We start from the raw sequence: 25,403 nt of genomic DNA, 5'->3' as shown, positions 1-25,403 counted from the left end.
TCCAACTTCAGTCTGTGTAATCTGTATCTTATCAGCTCAATTTGGAGGCAAATTAAACACATCAGTACTCATTCTCTGGATATAAATCTGTCACCTCACTATCAGGTGAAGAAGTGTTTTGTGTCTGGTTAATCAATATGGAAGATTAATGCTGTCCCCTCCATTATTTAAGTGAATTAAATTAAGGTGAAGATTAAATGGAAGATACACGGTTAATGTTCAAATATGTTCTATCCAAAAACACAGACTGGAGCAGGAGTTTGTGTGTGTATTTCTACATATTTTTATTATATGAATGCAACCATTTGAAGGGATCTGGCTTTGTATCATTTTACAACAAAGTAAGAGCAACACAAAGAAGATTGTTCCACTCTTTAGAAATGAGGTGGAATGAAGAATGTGGGATGCAGTGCTCTAGTAGTCAGAGAAATGTAACATTAGAGAAAAAGCAGGAATTTATAACACAACAACTGAAAATGTAGTCTGGTTTTTAAAGGGTCACTATATCAGATTCTTTAAATTACCAGTAATAGACAAAATTTGCAACAAATTTTCAAAACATAGTGGCTGACGTTGTCAGTAGGTGACAATGTCCTAATCTGCATTTTTGGTGAAATGAAGCCAATCCAGATCCCTCACTGAGAGCGGGGTCCTGTTCCCTGTTGTTTTGAAGCGCTGGAACAGGGTGAGATGGGCAGATAGCACAGGAAAGAGCTGCCTCAGAGTGGCTACTGCAACCACCTAAGATACCAGAAAGAGATGACAGATTTCCACAAGGAACATTTTCTAAGATGTTTGTCTGTCCAAATGACAGATATTTTCCATTTGCTTCTCCTTATCTTACTGTGCAGCCAAAAGAGGATTTTTTCTGCGTGTCACTTGTCTGTAAAGCCCGCAGAGTGAGAAATTCTATGCTTCACTTATTTAATTTCTTCATAAAATATTTTGCATTTAATAACTTCCCTCTCCCCCCCCCAAATTACCCCAGGCAAAATATCAGCATGAAAAGCGATGTTTGGGAAAGGTATTTCAAATTATTTGCACTGCACTGAAAACCCAGCTGAATAATGACATTCACTTAGTTAGGCTTTGATGCCAGGAGTCTAAAAGAGCTTTCTCACCAGTAGAAACCTTCTATTAGTGAAGAGTTTACCTAAAGAAAACTAGATCAAAACAATTCCAAGTGCTAATTATGTTCTGCATATGAAGGTGCTCCACCTTCATAAGCACAAATAATGAACAGACAGATTTTTTAATAAACAACTTCTCTAACAGGAAATTAGAAATGTGCATCCCTACTGAAGAGAAAATAGCAGTGGAGCTCATTTTTAATTCACTGAAAACAATGCAGCTGTTTAGTCAGAATGAAAGGACAGATCACTTACAGAGGACTTGTGCACTTGTGCATTAGTGGCAAAACTAATCTGCATAGGCTTGTACAGATCTCTCCAGAGCCCAAGTCAGAGGAAATAAGATGTGACAAAATGGAAGGGCTGCAAAGGAAAAAACTGAAAACATTTGTGGAAAGACTCAGCACTCCTGCAGCAGGCTAATCAATCACCTGGTAAGTATGTGATCAACACACATGGGAATTCCCAGTGCAATAATAATAACAGGTAGATAAACTGTGTGATACAATTTTGCTCGAGCCTCTGCTACCAGAGGGAAGCAGTCATTCATTCTGGTGATGACAGTTATACCCTCTGGCTATCACCACTAATTAAATCCCTATCTTTCCTATTCCATTTTCCCCAGATATAGATGCGATCAAAGATAGAACAATATACGGAAGGAACAGGAAACCAGATTTAGGTAATAATTTTAAAAGCAAAGTGAGATAGCCTGAGATATTAATTCACTCCCCCTGGAAAACAAGGCAGCCTTCTGGCAGGAAGGCAGGTGCAACAGTGTGTGAGGGGATGTGTGTATGACCATAATGTTGTAATCAAAATCTTGTGCCTCTCACAACTCCTAAAACTGCTGGAAAACCACAGAGCACACATACAGATGGGAATAGTTCACGGATATGCTCATGTTTTCTACAATGTGGTTATAGCACTGGTGGGTAAGGGGAGAGCACCTGCTGTCATCTACCTGGACTTGTGCCAAGCATTTCTCATTGTCCCACACAAGACAATCTTGTATCTGGAGTGGGCAGACCTGGATTTGATGGCAGTGGTCTTATCTAAGTGCCCCCATTAAATCCACGTCTCACTCAGAGCTGAGGACAGCAGCTCACTGTCCAGGTGGAGGGCAGGGACAGGCAGCATTCCTCAGGGGCCAGCACTGGGGCTGTGTGACACCTGCTGGTGACACAGACAGTGGGACTGAGTGCACCCTCGGGAAAGTGTCAGAAGGAAAAGTTGGAAGGGGTTGGAACAGGATAATTTTTAAGATCCCTTCCAACTCACACCATTCTATGAAACAGTGATTGTGACACTTCTCTGATTTATACATTTTTTGAAAGATACTTCAGATTTTACCTCCTCATTAATGAACTTTGACAATCCAATGGCTCAGCAGCTCTTTGTGTCAGGGTCCAACAGGGAGTCTGCCCACCATGAAGATAATCCATTTGCTTCAGCCTCATGGGTCTGATCCAGCACAATTAGTGAGGCTTCAAGGAAAAGGGGCTGTCTTCGACTCCTGAAGCATTTTATAATGGCTCATTATCTTTTATAAGCTGCAATACTACATCTTATGCTTTAATGTGGAGAGTTATCTTGCTGCCTACTTTGAGGAAGAGAATGATGGCTTCTATCCATGCTTACCACATGTTTTCTGTAAAACAAAATTAAGAAAAACATGCAAAAGCTTCTCTCTGCACAAGCATGCAAAATGTAGAAAATTAATATATGAAAGCAGAGCTCCAAATTAAAAGTGGGACTGCAGATCACCAGTGCAACTTAGGGAAATACAAAATCCAGTTCTTAGGGAGTAATTGAATCCCATACTTTAGTCATATTAACTAGCAACCTGATGTCATGGCACACTTTCTTGGGCTAGATCCTGGAGCACAGGTTTAACAGAACACAATTCCTTGAGCCTCGGCAAAAAGTGCGAGGCACATTCTGACTGCAAATGCTTGTTGCTGTGCTGGGTGTCAAAAACAGAGTCTGAAAAATATGGCAAGGCCTTCCTTACACAACAGCGCTCTGTCTGCAGCTCTTTGATCACTCCTATCTTCCCCTGGTCGTTCTCTAAGTACTGACATATCCTTGGAGGAATTTTGCAGCTTAAGACATTGCTGCCCCTAGCTGTCAACCTCGACCTTCCCCAGAGGTCGCTCACAAGCGCAGTTTGGCGGGAGACGCCAGGCTGTCAGCAGAGGAAGGCGGGATGGGCACACACGCCCGGCCCGGGCACGTTAACCTCTGGCACAGGGATGGGGCACAATGCCAGCAACTGCTGCAGCGGCAGTCCGCAGAGGATCCCTGCATGCTGAACAGCAGCCTCGTCACAAAAGGGGATTTAAAGCACTTTAGCTTCGCTACAGCAAGTTATTATAGCTGTGAGCAATGTGGCTGGAGTGAGAGTGACTACACTTTTATATAAAAGAATATACTTGCTTAAGTGCTTTGCTGAATTGGGGCTTAATACCCTCCATATTGGTATTTCTGCAGCAATCAATGAAAAAAAGCTAGAACATACCAGCACAGCTCCCCTGGGGACACACGTTTACCAAAACAATCATGGAGTTGACTTAGGGTTTCTGTTTCTAACGAGGCAAGCCAACTAAACAGAGAATAAATCTGATTCTTCCAGATACAAAATAATCAGTCTCAGGACTGAAAGCAGTATTTACCTGAGAGCTGAACACCCCAATGGCCCTCGAGAGGTGTCTTGTACTTGGTGACAGCTGTGGCCACAGGGGACACACGTACAGCAGGTCTGACCCTCTGCAGCAGCTCCTGTGTTACTGCTTTGAGGGACGTGTTTAATATCTGCCTTCATAATTCCTATTAAAGTGATTAATGCTGGGGGAGTTCAGACTGCTGCAAGACAGAAGCTTTGCCTAGGTGCAGCTATTAATAATCACCCTTTGTTAACTTGGTGCAACGCTCCTGGGGCAGAAATGACATGGAAACTGGGCTCAGCAGCTGGCCAGAGACATTCCTGCAGGATGGGCAAAACCTGGGCAGGTGACCATGGCACTGGCACAGGGAGCTATCCCAGACTCAATTCCCTGCTGCAAGAGAATGCATTCTGGTATTTCCAGGAGTAGCTACAATACCAATAGCTTTTAAGACATCCATTTAGTATTTTTTATTACCCTGCAGTGACAGCAGCAATAATTAATTCTGAAAGAAATAATGCCTGAGGAGCTGTAAAACTACACTGAGGTTTCACTGATCCTCAGTATGCATGTTATGATACATATCTATATAGGTACATATCTATGCATATATTCAAAAAGATATCAATCTGCAATGCAGATTTCAGAAAATGCAGAACTGAAAGATAAATTAAAGTGCACCTAAATTTACTCCCATCCTGAAAGAAGTAAAATGTAAACATATTATTAAAGGATGGATTAGCATGTCTAATTCCATGGAAATTAGACTATAGATAAAAATTTAAAACTGTAATTAAAAGAATGAAGAGAGAACATTAATAGGATGAATTATACACTCTACTGCAAAATGGTATGTAAAATTGTAGGCCTATTTTCAAAATTAGGAAGTGAGGAAAAAAGATACAGTCTGTTCCTGGGAAAAGATTGGTAATAAGCAGTTAAGAGTTATCATACAAAAACTGTTTATAGGTTCTAAAACTTGTTAGATGTCTTTATTATTCACAGGTATGTAGAAGAAGGCTTTTCATTCTGTATTTTACAAAAAGAATGAAAGGGAGTAAATTTTTTTTCTTACAAATACTGCTGAATAGATTGAAAATTACAATTTTTGTAGTTCCCTGGCTACAGATTAAAAATGCAGCTTATATTACCCATTTTAGTCAAAGCATCTCTGAGAATTTCCATCTCTAACTATAAAAGAAAACAGTTTTCAATTTCAAGTTAGAAGTACAGACATTCCTCTGTTTCTTCATGCAGTACTTTTTGGCTGAATTTCAGTTTCAGTTTAGGGTATAATAAAATATTGTCATGTTATAGAATAGTTTGGCTAACAGCTGCCCAAATCAATCGATAGTGAATGAAAATATACCAAAGGCTTTTCTGTTCCTGTTGCTGGTGTAGAAGGGCACCTCCTGGAGCAGAACCATCAGCTACAGTCCTAAAATAATGAAATCTTTTTGTCTTAAACTAAATGTGTAGACTTATTTTTATGGTAACTTTGTTTGGCATTTCACAAAGCTCTAGCCTCAGAATTTCTCTGTAGTACCCAACATACAATGATAATCTGCATCTACAGTCACTGCCTACACAATGAGTTGCAAGAGTTGTATTTTGTGTATTTACAGGTGCAAGAGCTATGAGAAGATTTATATCCTTTCTCTACTTTGCAATTCCCTGCTTACTTCAGTTTTGTTTCTCTGCTGATTGCTTTTAATCAAGATTTCATTTTTAACTAAACACAGACATGCACTCAAGTGATTCCCACAGTAATTGAACTTTCTGCAGTACAATAAAATTCCTTCTGTGTCAGGTCGGTTTTCTTGCTGCTGAGCAAAGACAACAACAAGTTCTGATCATTATGTAGTTAACTCCATTTAACTCCAGCTAAAAGAGCACCTTGCTCACATAGACAGGTATATTCACAGCTGTGTCTACAATCTCGGTTTTGGAATCACTTTTGGCAATCATCAGAAAACACAAACCCAACAGAAACGTACATGTGCTTACACACCCAGTCCACAGCCAGACAGGAGGGAGGTGGGAAACAATCCATGATTTCAGCCACTGCAGCCAAACCATATTCACTTGCAATGCTCTGGAAGCAGAACCCATTTTATGTTTTGATAACTATTTACTTTATGGAGAAAAATGACTGCTTTACTGTACAAACTAAAAATACAGTGTTTGGTTTATTTTTTAACCTACTGAAGGAATAAACATCTGGTAAATCTTTTGCTGTTTACTACTTTGTTCCTAATAGACTTTTCTAACAATAACAGTTTACATGGATTATTCACAAAGATATTTCAAAAATAAAAATACTGTTGATACCTCATGATTTACAGGTCATAACTAGATCTCATCAACTAGAATTGAAGTTTCTATCACTGTGTGTTCACTGTTCTCTAAGGCACATTATTTAAGCAGCAATTTCTTAGGTACAACTTCTTCCAGCAGATTGTAGAAATGACTGGATTTATGAGCCTAACCCCAAGTAACTGCTCTCAGGTGTGAGGCAGTTTTGGGTGGGCTGTCCTGACTCGCACCCCTCTGACAGTGAAATCTCCAGAGCAGCCTCAGGCTCAGAGAGAAGCTGCAGCCAGGGAGTGCAGCAGCTCCCAGGGCTGCGGGACTGGTGGCATCTGCAGAGGCTCAGGGATGAGACCTCAGCACAGGAGCTGCAGGATCAAAGCTGTGCCCTCGGGCCAGGACCAATGAACCCATTTCACGGATGGCTTGAGTCAAACTTTGATGCAGAAGTGACTCATTAACTCAGCCTCCCTGTGGCAACCAGGATTTGTAAGCCACCTCAGATAGACCACGGGATAATTCAGGCTGGGACCTTGAGAGGGTCTAGTCCAGCTTCCTGTTCCAAACTTCCTTTTTCTCCTCTTTCCATACCTTACATAAATATATATATGTAACATACAAACACATTTCATAACCCTATGTTTAAGAAAAACCAGGTCAAAAAGGAGATTACATTTAAGGACACTATTTTGCTCTGAGTTAAGGAAAAAGCAGACCTGCTGTCTTATGAAAAAGAATAAAACAACCAAACCTCTGAGGCAAAATAGCACGGAGCATAAAGCATTAACTTTAAAGCCATGTTGGCTTTTCTGCTAGCAACAAAAGTGCACATAAGAGTTAACATAAAAAATTAAAATGAAATAAATATGCTCTCTAATGAACTAATATACGTGGGTAAGGTAACATCTGCTACTTTGTTTATAACAAATGTGTCAAACATTAGATATGCCAGCACTCATGCACATGTTCTGATGGAAGTTGGAGAATTTGCTTTATTTGCCCAGCAGAAAATGGAAGATTTTATGTCATGGCAAAGTAATGTCAGCCCTGAGACCCCTGGGAGAGAGAGGCAGAATTTTCTTCTGAAGCCAAGAGGCAGCCCATCCAATGACTCTGGTTAGTTGGGTACCATAGAAAAGGAGTCTTAATTGATTTGGGAACAAGCAAAGAAGATTTTTTTTAAGAAGTTCTGACCTACTTTCTATCTCTAAACAAGATTCCATGTAAGGAGTGATTAGTAAACTGCACTAGGTCAGGACAATCCTGGGAGATTTTGTGACCCTGCTGCTCCCTTTGTGCTTGTGTTCCCTCAGCAGGTGATGCCAACAGGGAAAGCCCAGCCTTTCCCAAGGCAGCCCAGACCTGCTCCCAGAGAACAGGAGGGATGTTCCCTGCTGCTGCACAAGCATTCTCTGTTCCTTTACACAAAGTCTTGGCACTGATGATTTGTTAGTGCCCACCTCAGACAGGAAACAGGAAGATTCTCCTCCACAGCCTCTTTCCTTTTTGCCACCAGTGCAAGTGAGAATGTGGAGCCTAAAACCTGAAAGGTGCCCTTGAAAGGAGTCCCAGCCTGATCTAATAACCAGTTTCTTCTCTAATGACACACACTTCAGACTTTTCTTTCTTGCAATGGATCACAAACCTTGAAAGATCACTACATCTAAATTAAACATTCAACAAGAAACTAGAATAATTCCTCCATTTTGTTGGTAAAGTTCAACAGCTCATGTTAACTAGAAAGTACTTTTAATCTGCCTACAATCCACAAAACAAAGTTGTTACATAATAGAAACACAGAGCCCTAGGAGTCAATAAAAACCCCCAAGATTTCCATCCATTTGTTTGGATTCTTTTATGATAAATCATGTCTCAGGACTAATAATATGGAGTAATTTTTCTTCTATCCTTTAATCTCTTTTCACACTAAATATTTCAGCTATTTTAGCCTGTTAAAACTTTGTCATTTTGTGGTTGGTTGGTTTTTTAACATTGTCATCTCATTTTGGGTAGTCACAAAAAGATAACTCACTGTAATAATATATCATAATATCACATTTACTTATTATTGAAAATACATTAATAAAATATGCAAATATGCTAAAATACCAAGTAGTAAAATTGCTGTGCCTGTAGCACATTCCAAGGCTACTGAGAGCTCTTTGGTGGCAGGAGGATGAGGAAGTCACAAGCACTAAAAAATGTTATTTAGGAAGTTTCTCATATCAGCTCTGAATATTACCTGGAATGGTGATTTATCAGATCTGAATATTACCTGGTGATTTCCACTCATCAGCCCTATTCTCACTTCTTGACCCTCCACTGCTTTACTGACAGCCTTTTCAAGTGAATATTGGAAATGCCTACAAGCTCCCAGTCATTTTGCTGTACTTCAGCTCAGCCTCTTCAGGGAATTTTGTAATCAGTGGTGTTTTCAGAACACCAAATAGAAATTTTTCTGACAAAATACACCTAGGGAAAGATTACTCAAATTATTTCAAATATGCTGACAGGACTAGAATACATGCTTTCCTCTACATCTAAGCTGCACATGGAAACTGTTTTAATATAAAAATATGGTTTTATAAGGTTTTTAAAGGTTTAACTGAACACTTATTTTCCAAAATTTATTTTGACACCAGAAAGTAACAATAATAGTTTAGATAAAAAATTACTACCATTTTACCTACTGTATACATTATTTTATGTTCTTCATTATTATTATATATTACAGTGTTTATTTTCTTTTTCCTCATACTTCCCCTGCACCATGCTTTTGGTTAAATCCACCCATTTTCCTTCCTTGCAACTTCGAGCTGTCTGACAGTCCAATGGGATGTAATGGAGCCCCGGGTTCCTCCCCCTGCCCTGCTAACTTGACAGAAGCACCCTGTGAGTTGTTTATACCCTTCTGTACAAGTACATCCCTGTTAGAAAATGAAAAGCTTTGACATGTCTGAGTATTTTCAGATATGGACAAATCTTTCATTTTAAATATCTGAGCTTGGCAGGTTTGCTCATTTCTTCTGAGTTTTGTTTATATTAATTGGAACTTCCCACAGGATTCTCAGGAACCATCACCAACTTTAAATGGTTTGACTTTAAATACAATATTGGAGGATGGTTTCTGAATTCTTTCACACATTCTTCAAAGGTAGCAAATTCCCCCCTTCTCCCTTTATAATAATTCAGTTTATTGGTAAGAATTCACTTTTCTAATTAAAATGCTTATCTTTTACTTGTCATATATGAGTCCTGGCCCCACAGCTCCCACTGATTTATTTTGTGTAGGCTTCCATAATCATACATAAATCACCCAGACTAAGTTATTAACACAGAAATCTCCTAAATAGTCCAATCAGTTCTGCTGACATCACCATTCTTCTAATCTCCAAAGAGCTAATGAGATCTAAAACAACACGAAGTTTTTTAAAAAGTTGATTATTAAAAAAATAATGCTGATTATAAGAGAAAACCTATGATAAGAGCAATTGGTTACATATCTCCAAGAATCATATTAAATCATTTATGCTGCTGTCCATAGCAATTTAGCATCAAATTGTACCCAAATAAACAAGTCCAGGAAGTTTGTTACAACATGAGGACTTTCAGGCAGCACTTCCCTTGCATTTAAAACAAATCTGCAAACAAAGAGATTTTTGCTTTGCATATGAAAATAATCCATAGTAAGGGTGGGGAAAAGGAAACAATTACAACTACAGTCACCCCTTTCCTTCCTGTGCTGTTGAAGGCAGAGAGATTCTGAAACACTCCGGTCTTTGTTGCTGAACTAAATCAGAACCTCTTTGCCCGGTGAACATTACCAAGGTCAGCAAACAGGCGTTAAAGGGACAAGGCTGAATTTCACAAATATTGGAATAATTTGATCAGTCTTTCAAGATGCAGGTGGAACGGCTGTCACCTTCCCCTTACTTCTGCACAACAAAATGGAAATTAATTTCTAAAATCTTTTTCAGCACTACAGATCACATACAGACAGAACTTGGTTCACAAACTATTTCTAAGGAGAAACACAAAATGTCTCATGCATCCTACATGTAAAAACTGCATTAACACTCAAAAAGGCTACCAGAAAGTTGCTCAAAAGTTTAAGTGATATAATTTAACATAAGATATTTAAATGTTAAAATGAAATTGGACTGCTATGAATCATCCATAAAATGTATTTTGAAAATACTAGATCAGAATGAATTAAAATATTATTGCATACATTGAAAATGAGATAAGAAATAATATTTTTTTAGTTTTATATTATAGTTTTAGAAATTATCCACTAATTTTCCTCCTCAACTTGAAAAGGAGACTATCAATGAGAAAATTGTAGAAGTGATAGATTATGGCTTCAAAACAATTATCTAACTATAGATGTCAGCACAGACTCTCATTATTATTATAAAACCATTCACAAAGACATTTTAAGCTCTGATTCAGGAAAATTCTCTAATATTCAGCATATCATTTCATAGGTCCTGAATATTTAATGGAGATGCCTTTCCCAATCCTCTGCTACATTCTCACTTAAAGTTCTCAGAATAACATGCCTAACCAATATTTTCTGGGAATGTCTCCATCAATACCCAATAGGCTTGGGTGATCTGCAGCTGGTTGGCCAAACAAGTTTTAATTGCCATATGGCAGAAACATGCATTTGCTGGTTTATGCCAGGGCTGCTGTGTTAAAATAATTTTTAGACTCACTTCAATGATCATTTGAAAGATGAAAAATACCAAAGCCCTGCGGGGAGCACCCATGTTCGTTCTAGTGAATTATTTCATGAAATCTGGAGGGGCTGGAGGAGTGGAATTCAGGTTGTTACTGGAATGAAGGATCCTTGAACAGCTCTGAGGACACCTGCAAATACTCCAATACACTGGACTGCAGGGAGGAACGTATTTGTTTAATTTTACTGCCTCAAAGATCACAGGCGTTTTCTGGCATTGTGACTGCAGATTCAACACAGACACTGAAGTTTACTCCAACACAACGCTTGTGAAATGTTAGGTAAAAACACACAGAAAAAATCTGCATAGAAGCACATCACAGACTCAACTGGCAGTCAAGTCTGGCAGAAATCTATCACCTAGTGACAGCTTCCTTTTCTCTCAGCTGTTGGGATGGTATAAAGAGAAAGGAGAGAAACTTCCTAGGCTTCATTACTGTAGGAAGAAAAGGGTTCCCAGGAGAAACATTATCAAAAGTCATAAACACTTTACAATGTTTTGAGGCCATTCAAGTCAGCTATGTCCATATTTGATTAAAAACCAAACTTGCTGATATAGACAAAAAACACACTCGGTGCTAGGGACAGAGAATATTTACTGAAGTGTAAAAGAAAGGGCTGAAATCTAACTCCTATCTCTAAATCAACCACTGCCACATTAGAGGAAGGGAGATTTGTCTGGTTTAAAGAGCTGTAATTGCAGCATCCTCCTTTGAGTTTGGTGTTTATGTCCCTAAAACACAACTGTCGTGCTCAGCTATCTTAGTCACTGGGTATTTGGGAACACTGCACATGTCAAAAGAAAATATCACTGGTAGGAGCACCATAGGCAGCATATGAACATCATTACTTGGAGGTAACACACACAGTGGGAAATCTTCACTCTGCTATTGGGAATCAGAACTCTGCAAAGAGTTGAGAAATGAATCACTTTTTAATGCTTTCTCTTGTCTAGGAAAAAAGCCCTCATCATATCTCTCTTCTTTATGGTTTAATTTCTCTTTTGTTCATTTCCACTTGCTGATGCAGCTGAAAAAGCTACACAAATCAGTGGCTTAACCTTCACTGTAGACTGTTTGCTAAGTAAGGAAACCAGATCCAAAAAACCCTGTCTGAGCAGTTAGCAGGTAATACCTTCTGGTAGGAGATATCCTTGAAAGAGATCTGGTGGCTTTTATAAACCAGCCAGGCAGCTGCACAGCGTGGGCCCATTAAAACTATATAATGATTTTAGTGATCTACTAAAATATGGAGAGCTCAAGATAGTTTTGACTTTATTTCCAACATCAGATGGGTGAAAGATGCCAAAAAATGAGAAAAAGATTACACAGAACATAGTGGGTTTGCTGTTTAATTTATGAAGTGATTCCTTCTGAGGAAAAACATGTAAGCACTGAAGTCTCTGTTCTGTTGTTGGTCTTGTAATAACTGAACTCTAGTGTGAAAAACTAGTATGAACTCTAGTCTGCAAAATAGTGATGTAAGTGCTCTGTAGGTGTAAAAGCCTCTGAAAAGTTTCCATTTGAAGCCTACAGTTCAGATAACCTCTCAAAATAAAGAGCTTTGGAAAATACTTTCTCAAAAGGAATTTCTCACTTGGGAAAAGGGCAAACATTTTCACAAAATAAAGCAAAGTAGGACTGCTGTGAGATAACTGAGAGAGTCTACAAAGATTCAGTTATTAGTCACTGGTTTGAGCAAATCCTTGCTTAAAAAAACCCAATGTCTCCACACATTTCATTACTCACAGGGACATTGTGAGGACACTTTGGGACTGATACTCAAAAACATGTATTTCCAGTTTGTAGATCAATCTAAGTGAGATTTCTGTACACTGCAAGTGATTTCAGTAGTAACTCACTACCCACACGTGCCCTACTCCAACGCTCTGGCATGAAACAAGGTGCCACAGCAAAAGAATTAAGCAATAACTTGGGTTTGACTCCTTTAAAATAACACCTACCAAAGCATTCAAGTTGTTCTTACCATAATTCAAATTATGATAAAAACAACTTGTTCTCATTTAAATTATCTGCCCTTGGTGTTTTCTAATACAGCCAGATGTTGTAGTGACATTGTTGAGACCTTTGCAAGGTTCCCTTAAGCAAGGGGAACATGAGGAGGGAAATCAGTTTAGTGCATGGGCAAATTCCTGCAGAGCCCCTGTGGAACCTTGCATCATAGATTAATTCCATTTTTCCCCCTTCACCTTGTTAAGTACATGCCCTACAAGGGCTGGAATACATTCAGAGGAGAAGGGGAAAGAAAGAAGAAATGATGACAATGCAGAGGCAATTAGTTTCTGATTACCACATATAATAGGTAAGGGAAGGAGGCAAGGGTCAAGCAGACAATACTGGAAGTAATTTAAAATTTGCTACATAATAAAAAAATCATAAAACCTATCTGGTAAAATCAAAGCCCTATATCAAAGGGAAACTATGTAATAGGATAAATTTAAAATAATTTTTTATTATGGCAACCCTCCTGCTTCTTGAAACAGAGTTCTCCGCATTTCTTGAGGCTATAATCAAATGACAGACCTTTCTTTTAAATCTAAAACTGAAGTGTATAATTCAGTTCAGTTACATTGAAGGAATCAAAACACTTTTAATTTTTATACTTCATTATCTTGATCTCTTCACCTTGCCCTGAAGCATTGCCAAACAATATTCAGCCTTTGCTCAAAATGACATTGGTCTGTAAAGATAACATATAAACTATTTAAATTTAGCCAATGTGATTTTAGAAAGATATTGCCTTTGGACTCCCCAAATACTGCACCCCACAAGAGTTTTCAGACTCAAATTTCCAGCACAGCACTAGAATATCTTAGAAAGTCCAGCTGCTTTAAGTGTCTGAATGTGAAGGACATTGATTAAATTGCAGAAAACGATGTAGTTAGTTTAATTCAGAATTTAAATAACTTATTCCATGTGTCTTAATTCACCTTGACTGTAATTTAGATCAAACCAAATTGAGACTGCTTCAGTAATGATTAAGGTTGTCTATTCAGAGATTGAGCATTGCTTAAACTGCTGCAAAGAACTCAGTGCTTGCAGGATGTGCTGACACAGCAGATGCTGCCCAGTGGCAAAACCACTAAGAAATGGCCACATCCCTCTGACATCTTCTGCCCCAGCCACAGTACTTGTCCCCCATGCTGCAGTTTGTCACAGCTGAAGTAATTCAAAGTGAAAATAACTTTCTGGAGCAAAGTTGCTGCCAAGAGCAAGATGTAAAACAACCTCAGAGCTGGCAGTCCCACAGCACAGCCAGACAAGCTCAGCTGACCATGCACTGCATTTCCTTCTTTGTACTGACTGGCAATTTCTGGTTTATGTTACTCCCTTCCCTTCTGCTGACAGCTTTCCCATTTCACTCAGCACACCGCTGTGATGTATTGGGAAACAGAGGAAATGCTACCCTGTTGGGCTCACCTATGTTTAACCACAGCTACAGCACAAGCTGCTGTGCTGATGATTTGAACCACTTTTAGTGCATATTATCACTGGGAAAAGCATGCAGGGTATGATGCTTTTGAAACATATTGAACTGTATTAACAAAGTCACCTGTGGCTGCTGTCAGTATTACAATTCCTGTGTGCTTTCAAATCCACACAGCTGACATACAAAGTAGTCATGACATTATAACCGGTAACTGCCAAAGATGCTTCAAAGGTCTGTTAAACCCATTCTTCTTTGAACTGGAGTGCCTGCTAAAGTACATGCAAATTTCACTGAAGTTATATCTGATTTTAGCTCACAACTTCATGTGGAGGACAAAATATATAAAAGACATCATGCTTGCCAGATTATGGGCTCCTGACTAGAGCTAAAAGAGTCAGCTCAAAAGCAGATGGGAAATACAAATGCTAAGCTTTGATTTCTGTTGGAATAGGTACAGGAACTAATCTGCATTTATAGTAACCTCTTCAGTTTCATCTCACAGTATATTCTACTATGCAGGAAGATTCTATATTCTGCCTCATCATGTTTTCAGATTTGAAATCTGATTAAGAGCAATGAGATTATGCTAATACTTCTGGTCCATGTTGGATGAGCTTCAGGGATTTATAAGTTTTATATTTTGCTGGAGTTGCATTCACATCTAAATTGAAAAGATGCTTTTCATACAAACTTGGAGGTAAAAGCAATTCTAGTAATACACAGAGTAACTCCAGTAATATACACATGAATGCTTGAACCTTTATCCCACACAGTTTTAGACCAGACCAGGCACAAAGGTACTTTATGGGAAGCATCATGGCCAAGTGTTTTCCTTAGGTTTAAATAAGTGCCAAACTCTGCCAGTGCCATGCACAGAAGTTGTTTATAGGCTGAATGTCAGGGGTCCTGCTTTAAGCAGAGTTGGAAGGAACTCCAGAGGCCCTTTGCTGTCTATTCTGCTCTACAATTTTACAAATAGCCATAACTGATGGCAGAATGTAATTAGAAATCAGAAATGACATCTCTCAAAGAGCAACTGCTCTCAGTTCATGATCATTCTGGCTAATGCTAGTTCAAAACCTCAGATAAAACACCATCACTGAATCCCCACCTGTAGCTACTTGTGCCATTTTCCCCTAATGGATTCTGCCACACTCAGAATCTGTGAATTCTGAGGCACTGGCGATGGTCCCGTGATCCAGGTTTGTTCCACCATGCAAAGGAGCCCTTGTGGCTTCCACAGATAACAGTGTCAGGTACAGACTGCACAAATACAAGCATTTACAAGCACAAAGAGTAAAACATCCAATGTTGCTGCTTAGATTTCTCCTTGTGCCTAACATCAAAGGGTCAAACAGTGTGCAAAGAACAGCACCACAATATAAAGAATCTCTAGTATTTTCCGTATCAAGTCACTATGAATGATGCTGTAGCTATATTCCTTTACTTGTAGCTTTTACAACAAAAAATGGTTATTAAATCTGACACCCCACTTTGACATTCTGCTCATGGAAAAAGAATTTTTAACCCAGCCCCTTCCTCAGGTGCATATCTTTCTCAGCAATTAAGTGAAGATCGATACACAAGAGCTATGCTCTGGCTGTAACACAGAACAGGAAGATTGTCTAGTCTGAGTTTAGATACAGACATATAAGAAGGCTCATTACACCTTTGGGGGGTTCTAAATTTTTTTGCAGAAGTTTCTTGGGGGTTGGTTTGTTTCTTCTGAGGGTTGGGGGTATTTTTTTGGGTTTTTTACAGGTATTGTCACATACATGTTCAAAGCTTGCATTTTTCAAATAAGTGTTTGTTTTTTTCCATTAGGACTTTTATTTTATGGGAGAACACACCTGAGGATAAAAGGATAATAAGAAATTTGAGGTTTTGACACCTCTGCCAATACTGGTTCTTTATGAAGTAGTAATAGTGCTCTCTAGATACTTAATGTGTAATAAGCATCAGCGGAAACATTAAGTTGCTCAAAGTTTTCTAGGGTTTCTTCAGTTATTTTTGCTATATATGTCAGTCAAGTTATGTTTGAGAATCTGTTTCCCAATCAGAAATCCAGACATCTTCATAACAAAATAATAACAAGGAGAATGATAAAATAATTTAACTGGAAGAGAAAGACAATTCAGCTGAATTTTGAAATCTATTTCTTGCACTTTTCAGATCAGCTCACAAGCAATGATGCACCAGTTTTTCCTGCTTGTCCCTCATTTCTCTGTCGCCCATCAGAGTGAAATCATTAACTGATCAAAATTTAATCACATGGAAATTAAGGTCACTAAGAGGCATACAGAAGGAGCCACTCCCTCAAGCAAATACAGAGGCTTTTTATTTGCTAGGTTACCATGTTTGAAAAAGCTTATCACTTGTTCACAGAAAAAGTCATATTTAGCATGAAAGAAGGATCTCAGCATGCAGTGTTGGTAGCAAGGTTCCATAGCTGATCTCTGCTGCAAAGCTGCCACACAAGACCAGGAGAAAATTTGATTTTGGCTGAGAGCTGGTTAACTGCAAGCCAGAACTTTATCTTTTTTCATAATAGCACAAAATTCATTAACACCAAGATTCAGCAAGTAGCAGGAGACTTTGCTGCCCTCCTTGTACTGCAATGCCTCCACACCAATGGGTTTTCACCAGGAAAAACTGCAGATTCCCAGAGTGTGAGAATTCCTGTGTGGCTGTAACTGCCTCAATTACCTCTACAGCACATCTGGAGTAGTTTCACTGCAGTGTAAAGGGGGCTCCCTTTACTAGGAAGGTACAATTCCTTGTGCTGTTGTGCCCAGCTACAGAAGAGGCAGTGAACAGAAAGGTCTGATAGTCAAGTTTGAAGTATTTTTAGTCAATTCAATAAAAATACTCTCCAATCATGATATGTAAAAAAAAATAAAATTTAAAAAATAGCCTGGCTGGAAAGTACAAATGGCAAATATCACATGCCAAGCTGAGAAAGTTTCTAATTTAGATGCACTACTTTCTCCTTCCTGCGCATGGCAGGGCACCAGAAGTTTTGGAGAAGTTCATAGGTCCATGCAAAAACCAGTTTGGCTTGTCACTCAAGGCTATACCTCAAACTGAGTTTCCTTATTTTGTACACCAGCAGAAAATAGGAACAGAAAACAACTGTATGTTCTATCAAATATAATTAACAAAACATCACATTTACTGAGCAAATTCAATTATCAAAATAGATCCCTTTCAGTCACAAGTTTCTCTTTCCATCCCAAATAACATTTTGGAGATTAGGACAGCTAGAAAATAAAGTTTCAATACACAGCATTCAAACACCAAAACTGACATCATCCAACAGAAACCTCAGGAGACATTGCCCTCTCCACCTGCAGAAATGACTGTAGTGCAATTCAGGGTGTTTGCCAGTGTAGACCATCAAGAAATTGGCAGAGAAGTGGCAGATCCTGACATTTTAAATTAGTTGAAAACAGAGAATGAGACTAATGAAGAGGTGGAATGTGGGCAATAAAAATGTACCCACATCACATATGCCAAGTAAATAGAAGAATGCCTGATACCTCAAGCTTTGGTCCTGAGAATAAGGAAAACTTGCAAAAAATTAGCTGGTGTGTTCATTGCAATATGCAGCCTTAAGCTAGTAGCAAATTTCTTGGGATAAATGAAGGTTAGTTACTGCTAAACCTAATTTAAAATAAACCAAAACCTGTCTGGAACAGAACTAGATAAGCATGTGCATGAGGGAGGTAGTTAGAGAAAAAGTGCAATATACTTGAGGCTTACAGGGTAGAGTCTAAGCAAGTGAAACATCCTCAAGGAAACTCAGAGCATCCCTGGCTCAGGAATTTGCGATTGAGCTTAGCCAACCTCCTTAAAATGGAGAAAATACAGTAGCAAGACATCAGGGTGTAAAAACAAACCAACCACCAAAAACTGCATCAAGCACCACTGCTCCTCCTTCCCTCCTGCCAAGCCCACATCAAATACATTATCTGTGAGGTCAGTCCTCCCTCAGTGAGGGAAAAAATACAGGAAATGCAGTTGGGTCACTACTTGATAACAGATGGACAGTCTCAGCTTCTCATCCTTTTTTGTTGTCATCTTACTGCAGGGGTTCCATACTGTTGCCTCCTTATCACAACAGTTCCATACCTTCTTGGTGTTTCTCATGGGTAGCTCCTCACAGCACTGACTCTTTCTCCTTCCCAAAGCAGCCACTGACTCCAGTTCCCTTCTCACCCACCCACCCCACTCTTTTCTAGCACTCTGCTTCTCATTGCTTACAGCTGTGGCCTGTTAAAGTCAGGCCTGTTCCTGATCTTTGATAATTGCCCCAGCTGCAACTCCTTAGGGGTGAGATTACTTTCTACACTAGCTTTAGTTTCTTATATTCTATCCCCCTACACTTTTTGTCCCCAAGCAAAGGTGTCCCTCACTAAATTACTGGATCTTGGGTCTGTCAGAGCACACAGAGCCAGGACACCCTTCCTGAGAAGGGGAATTCTTTTCTCTCACCCTGACCAGAGCTAAACCTCAGTCATCCAAACAGCTGAGATCTGATTTTCATCCAGACTGCAACACTCCTGCTCTCCCTGAGGGCCTGCAACAGGGATTAGGCAGGAGCCGTCCTTATAGCAGAGTCCTGTTCATTGAATTTAGAGAAAACATTTATAAAGGAAAACAAATGGGTTTGGGTTCTGGTGGTTTGTTTGGTTTGGGGTTTTAGTTTGGGTGTTTTGTTGATTTTTTTAAAAAATTGCTTTAAGTTCATCTGGCTGTACATGAATTTATGTTTGCAACTTCAGAAATGCACTGAACCTTCCTAGCATGCAACTTCTGGCAAAATATGATGCCTTATCACCTCCTGGAGACCAGATTTTTGAATGCCCCTGATGGAGTTCTTTGGGGTTCTTGGTGTTTATTTTTTAAACTTGCATGCACATGCAAACCACCAGAAAGTCACTCTACTGCTATTGAGCTTCACTTTCTTCTCTCTACCCTAAAGGGAATCAGCAAATTGCTTTCACATAGGGAGCTCCTATAAAAGAGAATAGTCTTTGTTTGCTGACCCAGTTACATAAAATATTAACAGAAGGGAGATTATTGCCTAACAACATCAACATTGAGTTACAACCAAAGTTACACACTTCTTGTTGATGACTTTTAGCACTCTGTATTAATTTCACCCATTTCTCTTCAATTCATAAAGTTCTTATGCATTAATTCACTCAAATAATCTAAGAAGTCTTCCATACAGAAGTCTTCATGTGAAAATTATTATTTATGAGGTGTCAAGGGAACTATATTACAGCTGTAAGAGACTATTTAGTAGTGACATGGGACAGTTAAATTTTAAAAAACGGACACACCTTGTTAATTAGAAATGCCAACATTTGACATTTTTATTCCCAAGAAAATTGATTTATTATAGATTCATTTAAATTTTGGGAGAAAGCTGCTGCTGGGAATTCTGATTCGCAGCAGATTTCAGATCACCTTCTGTAGCACAAATAGATATAAATGAAATGCACCAAGCCCACTATATCTAAAACTCTGAGTAAGCCCTGCTGTGTGAAAGAACTGATTTCCATCCCCTTTCTTATTCCTCATTTCCCAGCTGGGACTGTGCAAAACACTTTTTAAGCAGTCTTTCCAGTGGCTGAAAGAAAATTTATGATTTCACTCCTCAGTAGACAGAGGTACACCAGTGACCAGCTGTGGCTTTTTTTGTGAAAGTACAAAAGATGATATATGAATACAAACAGAATAGACACATTGCTGATTCTCAAAATTATTTTTATAATTGGAAGTTCCATCCAATGAGGGCTGTTCATACACAGGGAGAAGATTCCCTTCCACAGCTGTAGAAGGGAAACCTTCTGTCTTAGAAGTTGCCTTTTTCCCAGAAAATTTAATATTTCTATATACTGGGGTACTTGAAACATCAGAGAAAACCGCCTTCAGCATCACTGCACAGAACTGGAATTTTTCTTCTCTAACCCAGATATTTAACAGTGTCATATGACCAACCTACAGCCTCCCTGGAAATCAGCCATAGTGGCTGATAAATTCACACCACACAGCAGTTGAGCTAACAGTGCCTCACATGTCAACATGGACTGACAATGGGGAGGAGACAGTGAGGTACAGAACTTGCCACACCTCTGACCAGCCATCAGGAGTAGGAGGCTGTTTTTAACTTTTCAGGGCAACATTTGGAGAGTTTCAGGCCAAAGCCCATCAGCAGTGATCCTTTCAGTCTGAGTAAAACAAGTGCTGGCTTATCCACACAACTGCATCATAGCTCATAGAAAACTTCATTCCAACTCAGCAAGGTTGTTTGAGCTTCTTTGTTACTTATGCAAAACATGAATCCTCCTGCAAAACCTGTGTACCAGAGGGAATTCTCCTTTTCAGCTCTTTGTAGCAGCTGGTTGAATAGAACAGGATAATTAAATTCCAGCACTCAGATGGCTGAGATTTACTGACTGTGAGAAGTAATGCTGCCCCCAGTGAAGAAAGCAACATAAATAGCTCTGGCTCAAGGGGTACCTTGGACATATTGACTTTGGCTTCAGGAGGTATCAGTATGCCAAGTTCTCCCTGTGTGGGATCCACAGGCAAGCCTGCTGGGATGGGGTTAATGGGCCAAGAGTGTCATGGAGAGGCTTTTTGAAGTATCTGGAGCATCTCTCAGTTTGAATAGAACACAAAAGAAGAGAAGGTTTAAAGGAAAGATGCAGTAAGAAAGGCATAGCAAAAACAAACAAAAAAGTCAAGGAAAAAGAAAAAAACAAAGAAACCAAGTTTGAAAAACATTCTAGAATTAGAAACAAAGAACTAACTACAATTAACTATCTACAACTTCTTAAAATCCAAATCATTGTGGACTACTGTATAAAGAGCTGCTGGGCTATGGCTGTGTCCAGGCTTTGGGTTTCATCTGTGTCCCCACACTATTTTTGCCCAGGTTACCTACAATCCATGAGTGTACTCTTCAGGCCTTGTTGTCACTGGAAGGCAGGAGTTAATAAACGCCCTTCTGTATTGGAAAGGAACATTCTCACATGGCTTCCTGAGGAGGAAAATAATCCTTGGACATTTGGCACCGAGAATGTTTCAATCCATCTGCAAAGACACAGGTGAGAATTGCCCGACTGCCAGGGTGTCAACAGGACAGATCTGCTCAGAGTCCCTGCCAGCCCCATGGACTGATTGTGCAGCAGATTCACCTTCAGCTACATCACAGTTAATTTTTAAGAGGTGCAGGAAAATGTTACAAAAAAAAAGCTTTGAGAGAATATTTCTAGACACCACTAGTAAGTATCAAAAACTGCTGAAGGTAAGTGGAAGACAGGCAACAGAAAGAACAAAAGGCATAGCTTGTCTATTTTTCCTGCTGATGTTGAGATCCTGTTTCAAAAGGGGTTATCTCAAAGAATACAGACACGTGCTAGGGACTGAGCATAATTATTTAGACTGACTGACTCACAGATGTCACCTTTAACTGCTTTGTCAGTTGTCATGCACTGCCTGACAATCCTGCTCAGAGATGAAGTACAAGCAAGGCTACACATGTACTGTCTAACAGTGCTGCACATTGCACCAAAGGCACTGTCACAGACCAATCTAAAGAGCAGCTCCTCAGGCAGATTCCTACCCAGTAAGACATGAACTGAAGAGCCACATAACTCACCCATGAGATATTGGCATTCTGCTTTATGTAGGGTCCAAGATCAGAGACATGCAGGGCTGAGGTGTTAAAGCTATGAAGCATTCAGAACCCTTAAGAACATTTTGCTCTCAGGGTATGAGGTCATACCCAAGAAACTTCTGCACAAGCCTAACCTCAACAGACAGTTAATCTAATCTTAATGTGGAGATTTCAAGTCATGATGCTTTTGTAGAGCTGTAGATGTCACTAATCTAAAAGAGTTTGAAGGCACTCTGAAGGGACAGAATAAAAATTGTTTTGGAAGGTGTTCACTGGAAAACTGTATTCTTTCCATGTGTTCTGTGACAAAAACAATCAAGACTGACAGACTGGAAAATCTCTGCCTTTACTGCAAAAATATTGATGCCCCGTGTCTGCTAAATTAAGCCCACCTCTGCAGGTGTTTGTTTTGCCCACTAGCAGGAGATAAAACAGTCAGTGACATGTTCCAGGCAGCAGGGAACTGTATCTCCATATATGCAAGCTTAGAAAATACAAAGTCATTAACTAATTATTTTCTTTTACAGTTGATATAAATTTTTATAGTGACAAATCAGAGGCTTGTTAGGAAGCACAGCAATGAAGCCTCACTGCCTGTGACAAACAAGGAGATTGGAATAGTGCAATATTCTTGGGTCCTTGTAGTGACCCCAGCTATTATAAAACAGCACAGGACGGGCACTTATGCAGCTGTGCTCGGTCATGGTTTCCAGGCCTCTTCAAAGAATTCCAGAACAAATACTTCAGTTACAGAGACAAATGAAAATCCTACTTATACAAATTATATTTACAATCAAGACTTACACTGCCTCTGCCATCATTCAGAATTGAAATGACAAGGAGCAGAATTTAATGAAATTTTAAAGAACTCTCATGGAACCCAATATAAGTCTACACTTCTCATCTATTTCCTGAAAGAAGCTCTTGAAATATTCTTGCCCACTTATTTAACACTGCAGCTATGCCTGGTCACTATCATTAAGAGAGATAAACATATTCAGAAAAATTCAGCTTCACTAATTCCCTTAAGGAAAAGAAAATGAATTTTTAAAAAAACAACTGCATTTTGAGTACATCAGCCTCTAACATATGCTAGAAATTAGAAAGTAATTACAGTTGCTTAGAATGTCTTAAATATTGGCTGAAATATTTTAACTTCCTTTAAGACACTAAATAATTGAAATCAAATTCTCTGATCAGAAAAAAATTTCAATGCCTCTCCTTGAAAACAGGACTTGAATGTGATAAAAAGGTGCCCTTTTAGCTATGCTCCTTAGAATTTTTTGTTTAAGAAAGAGAAGAAAATGTTTCTGAAATTATGGCTGAGATAAACACAGCAAATTATCACAGCTACTTTTTTTGAAAGTTTTGAAGTGTGTTGCTTGAATAAAACTTGATTCCTTTTTATTTGACTAAATTTTAGCTTTTCCTGTATCAAATCAGGGAACATTTCTAAAAGCTACAATTTTTCCATAGACTGAGATCTACATCTGCATGGAGGACAGACACAAGGCAGTATCCCACAGAGGATTCCTGCTACCAACCCAAGAAAACACAGTGACATTACTGGAGCTGATAGCAGAAAACAGGGACGCAGGTTCACAACTAACAGTTTAAAAGCAGCCATAGGAAATACACAAACAGGAGTATGGGAAGTGTTGGCACACCCCCAGATAAAATCCACAAGACACTACAGAGCCCTCAGAATACGAAGGGGTACAATACATAAAACTGCTGAAATGTGGCAAAAAGTCACATTCCTTCAGACCACGACTGGATCAGGGGGAACCTTCTGATGAGAAGAAAATTGTTCTTCCTCTGCAAGCTACCTCATTTTCAGAGAGGGAAGCTTCAGTCAAGTATACAGGCAGGCAGAGAAAGAGAGAACAAAAAGAACTCAGCAAGATCTGTGAACCTGTAGTTTGTTCAAAGACCAGGAGACAACACAGAAAATAGGGCTATTAGGGGTAACAGCAGAATTCCAGCTCTGAGATTGACCAGCAATAATGGATACCAAGAACTATGAAGGAAATCTGAAAATAACAACCCCTATAACAAACCTGCAGAGACATGACTCAGAATTAAACCAGAAAGCATCCAAAGATACAATGGGATAGCAAAGTATCAAATTCTCACTGAAAATGTGTTGGAAACAGATGTCTGATTCTAAAGATTCCCCTAGAACACCTTGTCAGCCTGTAGTTTCAAATTAACATGTAAATCAATTTCTTCTCAGGACAATCTCAGATTAAAATAGAGTCCATTCTATTTCAGAGTGCTTCCTATCCTCACCTTCCTTCTATTTAAGCAAATGAATGTTTCCATATTTCTGATTTACACAGTCAAGAAAGGAAAACAGAACTTGTAGCCTCATCTTTATTTTACTTTAGGCTAAAATTTCCCAGTCACCAGTGATTTCACCTGCTTTGCCCCAGAAACTACTTACTGAAGGAGAAAAAGCCTTTCTGATGACATCTGTGACAATAAAACATTGGTATGCATTAGAGAAGCAACAGGACAGCAGAACATCTGCCAGGGGCTGTTTTCCCTCCCTGCCACCAGTATCAGCTATTCCTACTGCAGAGCTTAAGCCAGGCTACAACAGCACCAAGCTTCAAATACAGATGAATTCTTCCCAATATGTTTTTCAATGTAATTTCTAGACTTATTTTACATTTTTATTGCAAACTCAATTCCCAGAGGAGCTCAAGCATTTTGGAAACTATGTGAAGGGCTGAACTTCAGCAGACTATTTATGTTTGGAGTAAGAGACAAGGAAATATTTGTCAGCAGGAGGCTCCAGGTGTGGGTGAAGGTAACCTGGGACCAGGACTACAGAGAGGGGACTCCAATAGATGCAACTTCATTAAAATGGGACTCAACACCTCCAGGATATTAGTCATGGGTATTTTTTGATGTCATACCTCAGCACTTCTTGTTAGACATTTTGTAACCACACTGTAGTTTCACAGGAGGAGCTGTGAGGTTTAATATGTTAAACACATCCACAATATATATTACCTTACAAGGCCACCCTTTGCCATATAAGCATGCCAGGCTCATAAACAAAATCATTTAAGAAGGGTAAGAAATTTACCACATTGGAATATAATTACACATTCTTAAATACTGAACACATCCAGTCTCCTCATGTGACAAATTTTCCTCCAGCTTTCAGTGGGCACCAGCTTCCAGCAAGGATCTCAGCCAGCTGATACCATTGCTCTTTTAACGTGAGCTTTGGCCATTCAATGCATCCAACCATGCTGGGTGCACCTTACAGGTATTATTAACACTTGAATCATCACAAAGTATCTTGGCATGCCTCTATAAAGACACATTGCATGAAAATTCACAAGCTGTTTTCAAATTTTTAGGAGTAACAAAGTGTTCTGGAAAATAACATGTTAAAC

This window comes from Melozone crissalis, unplaced genomic scaffold (genome assembly GCF_028551555.1).
Source record: "Melozone crissalis strain CALT ecotype California unplaced genomic scaffold, PUWL_Pcris_2 ptg000012l_1, whole genome shotgun sequence".
NCBI classification, from domain to species: Eukaryota; Metazoa; Chordata; class Aves; order Passeriformes; family Passerellidae; genus Melozone; species Melozone crissalis.
Note: the sequence above shows the minus strand (reverse complement) of the source record.